The 4,807-nt window shown below is 46.3% G+C and overlaps 1 non-coding gene across 1 annotated transcript; it reads left to right on the top strand.

The window, feature by feature from the left end:
• The first annotated feature begins 920 nt into the window (after positions 1–920).
• LOC112608810 lies at positions 921–1,024 on the top strand. The gene has a single exon (XR_003116094.1). It is a non-coding gene; the product is annotated as a small nucleolar RNA U13 (small nucleolar RNA).
• The last annotated feature ends 3,783 nt before the right edge of the window (positions 1,025–4,807 follow it).

Below are 4,807 nucleotides of genomic sequence, written 5' to 3'. Positions count from 1 at the left end.
GCGAGGGATCTAGGTTGCATGAGAATCTAATGCCTGATGAGGTGGAACAGTTTCATCCTGAAACGATTCCCCCACAACCATGGTCTACGGAAAAATTGTCTTTCAGGAAACCTGTCCCGGGTGCCAAAAAGGTTGGGGACTGTTTGTCTAAAGCAAGGATTGGTCAACCATAACCTGCAGTCCAGTCAACTGTTTTTTGTTTAAAATATTTTAAAGGAACACAATCATGCTCCATCTTTTACATGTTGTCCGTGGCTGTCTTCATGTTACAGTGGCAGAGCTGAGTAGCTGTGACTGGGACTGTATGGTCAACAAACCTAAAATATTTACTGTCTGCGTCTTTAAGAAAAAGTTGCCAACCCCTGATCTAAAGTATTTTTTTAATGTAATTGTAGTCAAAATATACAAAATTTGAATCTATTTTCATTAAGAAGTGTCAGTTAAAGTGAACATGGATGGCCGTGCGTGGCAGCTCACACCTGTAATCTCAGCACGTTGGGAGGCTGAGGCAGGTGGATCATTTGAGGTCAGGAGTTCAAGACCAGCCTGATCAACATGGTGAAACCCCATCTCTATCAAAAATACAAAAATTAGCCAGGTGTGGTGGCATACACTTGTAATCCCTGCTACTCGGGAGTACTGAGGTAGGAGAATTGCTTGAACCTGGGAGGCGGAGGTTGCAGTGAGCTGAGATTGTGCCACTGCACTTTAGCCTGGGTGACAGAGTGAGACTCCATCTCAAAAAAAAAAAAAAAAAAAAAAGTGAACATAGAAATTCAATAATTAAAATTATTTTTTGTATACATCTTCTAGAGAAGATTTTCCTAAAGAAGTTCAATAATTAAAATTATTTTTTTGTATATATCTTCTAGAGAAGTCTTTTCCTAAAGAAGTCATAATTTAACAAATTAAAAGGTAAGATTCTTTTGTAGTTCACAAGCATGATGATTGCATGTTCACATGCATGTGTGAGATATCACCCTCATGAACCTTGGTACGATGTCAGCACGTTACCCATCTCACATAAAAAATTTTTTTTAAAAAGGTAAAATACTAATTCTAATTCATGCATATTAACATTACTTAAATAAAGCTAAATTTTATTTAACACGTTTAAATAAATCTTATTAAACATTTCTGTGAAAATAAAACTTGACCTTCTACCATTCAACATCTGTGTGATTGCCAGTGTAAAGACTTCGTACCATTCTTCATGCAATTCTACTTAGACCTACATATTGCGGATTTCAGAGCAGTATGAGTTGTTGAATATGGCAACATGTTCTTCAGCTGCCAGATACAATTGCTATGAATGCCCTGTAATTGGTGAGGACCTTCAGAATAGTGGGCTAGAACTTGAGAAGAAGCAAGAAAATAGATGTTTGGGACAACTGGGAAATGCTACTTTGTTGTGTAGGAATGTTAAACCCATGATATCTGCTGGGAAAGAATTAACAAGCAACTTGTGTTTTTCCAGTATCTAAGCTCTTCTGCCATTCAAATCCTTCCTGCTCTCTGAGCAGCAACCACCTCCAATGTCCTCAGGCACAGAGACGCAAAATTTCCAGGCTCAGAGTGTTTCAAGGGCGGGGCAAGAGTTGTGAATGTGTGTATCCCTGGGCTTGCATGGTGTTGGTAAGAATGAATATTTGGGGTATGGATTGCACTGTGTCTGTGTTGAGGACCTGATCCCAGATGATAGAGACCACCTTTGTGTTTGTTAGGAAATATTTATGTGTGTGTGTGTGTGTGTGTGTGTGTGTGGCCATCTTAGTCTGTTTTGTGTTTCTATCACAGAATACCTGAGACTGGGTGATTGATAAAGAAAAGAATTTGTTTCTTACAGTTCTGGAGGCTTAGTGAGTCTGAGATGGAGGGGCTGTCCCCGGTGAGGGCATTTTTGGTGCATCCTAACATGGAAGGATGACGTGAGAGTGTGCGAGAAAGGCGACAGGGTGCCTCACCCCTTTCCTTATCAGGAACCCACTCCTGATAACTCAAGACCGTGACATTAGCCCATTCTGGAAGGCAGTGTCCTTCCGACCTAATCACCTCTTAAAGGCCCCATCTCTCAACACCACTGCGTTGGGGATTAAGTTTCCAATACATGAGCTTTGGGGAACACATTCAAACCATAGCTCTGTGTGTGTGTGTGTGTGTGTGTGTGTGTGTGTGTGTGTGTGTGTTTGTGTGTGTATGTGAGAGAGAGAGAGAGAGAGAGACATTCGAGTGAGGCCCTCTGAAGCAGGAGGCCCAGAGCAGAGTCTAAGGACAGACAGTACTAAAAAGGCTCTCTGGAAACTCCCCTCAAATGGCTTCTGCTTACATCACCTTGGCCTTAACTGTATCTTGTGGCTGCTGCTGGCTGCAGTGGAGCCTGGGCACACTGTCAACTCCTGGAAAACCAGGAAGCAGGGGAATCATGATCAGGTTGGCTGCGAGTAGTCTCCGCTACACTGCCCTCTCCTCCTATTCTCTCTCTCTCTGGCAGTGACCTTCTCCCAGCCACCTTTCCCTTCTCCCAACATCTAGGTCCTCCCCGCCACGCCTCCATGTCGAGCTGGGAGCCCCCATTTCCCTTATGTCACTCCCGGCCAGAGCTGCAATAGCCTGGATGAAGAGAGTGAGAGTAGGAAGTCCTAGGTGGCTCCTCAGTGCTCCCCAAGCCACACCTCCAGGAGCATGTCATTGTCCTTGAGCCCAGTGGTTGTCACAGCTAACTGGCATGAGCAGTGAGGTGGGGAGGGGAGAGAGACCAGATGCCACCTGCCTCACTGCTCCTCCTCCATGCATGCGTGGAAGGTCATTGTTGCCAACTGGTTGTAGACTGTCCTCTGAAGAGCTGCCAGAAGGGCTTACTGCATTCCTCATAGATCAGAGAGCAGCATTTTTCTCTGGGAAGGTGCAGGCCCCACCAGACCCTTCACCAGCTACAGGGATCCCCCTCTGGGTGGCTCAGTTAGTTTCCCTCCTGTCTTAGACCCTGTCCCTTTCAAAGGTAATATAATCAAGGAAAGCAGATTTTTGAGTGAATGGCTCAAGGCTGGAAAGGAGAGATATACTCTCTTAACATAATCAGTTACTGGAGATATTTCAGCAAGAAGTTGCCTTTTGTAGGCTCAGAAGCATGATAGAGTTTTTCAATATTTCACCTGAGGCTAGACCGCAGTGATCCTCCCTCTCTCCTCTCTGCCCTTGGGACTTGGAGCGTCTGCTACCTGATCAAGCAGCAGGACTCAAGCAAGGTAAATAGTGACTGACGGCTTATCCCACAGGCTGGGGAAGAAGCGGGGCTCTCAGAGGAGCCTGGCATGGCGGGGGTGAGAGGAGGGCATCTGTGGGAGGTGGGCTGGGGGCAATGGTGTGTCTCTGTCCTGCTGAGGTAGGAGCTAGGCCACTCTTTTCCCTGTGACTTCCTCTTTTCTGGGACCTGCCATCCTGGAGATGCACAGGCGGCCGTGGGGGAGTGGGGGTGGACGGTGGCCCTAGAAGTGAGTGTTCTTGTCCATGCAGGTGCATGATGCAGTTAACCCTTTTGTCTTCCTTGTGACTAGCCTCTGTTGACTGCATTTCTGGCTCTGAATTCACAGGTGTGAGGGCCAGGAACCCTAAAAGGACACCACTCTGAAAATGCAAGTGCAGAGTAGCACCCCAAGCTGCTCTGCAAGCCAAACATGCTGCAGCAAAACAAGCAACAGGGCACCTGCCAGCCAGGGCCGGTCCGCACTCACCATGTCAGATCTACCAGGGCCGCTGATGAAGATCAGTCAGGCAGAGGGACAAGCCCAGAGGGCCCGTGGACCCACGGGCCTTGGGGTCGGGGAGAAATGAGCTGGATGGAAAGGCAAAGGCAGGGGAAGACTTTTATTCTGTGCCTTCCTGGCTGCATCTCACACAAAGAGAAGCCAAAGAAAGTCTTGCTATTTCTGTAGGAAAATGGTGTGGCAGGTACATGTGTATGCAGGTGTGTGTATCTGGATAAGTCAGCATACACGACAAATAGATTCATGCACACATGTGTGCATATGTACACATGGGAGTACACAACTAATAAATCTATGACAAATGTCATGCAGGGTGGAGGACCCACATTATCCTTTTAGTTCAAGAGTTCGTAGCTGGGGTCCATGAATGGGTGCCAGTGAATCCCCTGAGATTATATGCCACAATTTTTCGTGTACATTTTTCTGGAAGTGAAGCCTTGATTTTCCTCAGACGCCCCAAGCCCCAAAATAATTTTTCTGCCTATTCTGTGATAGGCAGAATAATAGCTCTCCACATCCTAAACCTCAGAACCTGTGAATATGTTACGTTCCACGGCAAAGGAGAATGGAGGCTGCAGATGGAATTAAGGTTGCTAATCCTCTGGTCTTGAGAAGGAGAGATTATTTTGGAGTATCTAGGGGGGCTCAGTGGAATCACAAGGGTCCTTATAAGTCAAAGAGGAGAGTCAGAGTGAGGTGATGTGTGGGAGACTTGCCGCCACTGCTGGCTTTCAAGATGGGAGAGAACCCCAAGCCAAGGAGTGTGGGTGGTTCTAGGACCTGGAAAGGGCATGAAAATGGATTCGCCCCTAGAGCCTCCAGAAAGGGACCCAGGCCTACTAATGAAACCGCCTTTGCAAAATTACGACTGAGACAGAGAAAGAGAGCTAACTTAATCAACTCCATCTTATTTTTAACCTCCAAGCTGTCCTTGTTCTTTCCTGGGTGCAGGCTGAACTAACTTTGGGAGAAACTCAGTTTATGGTTTATAGTTTAAAACAAAGACCACAACAACCCTTTCCCAAAGCACATCTCTTCTTGCC

This window comes from Theropithecus gelada, chromosome 15 (genome assembly GCF_003255815.1).
Source record: "Theropithecus gelada isolate Dixy chromosome 15, Tgel_1.0, whole genome shotgun sequence".
Classification (NCBI taxonomy): domain Eukaryota; kingdom Metazoa; phylum Chordata; class Mammalia; order Primates; family Cercopithecidae; genus Theropithecus; species Theropithecus gelada.
The sequence above is the reverse complement of the archived record's forward strand: the minus strand, read 5'-3'. Positions and strand labels throughout refer to the sequence as shown.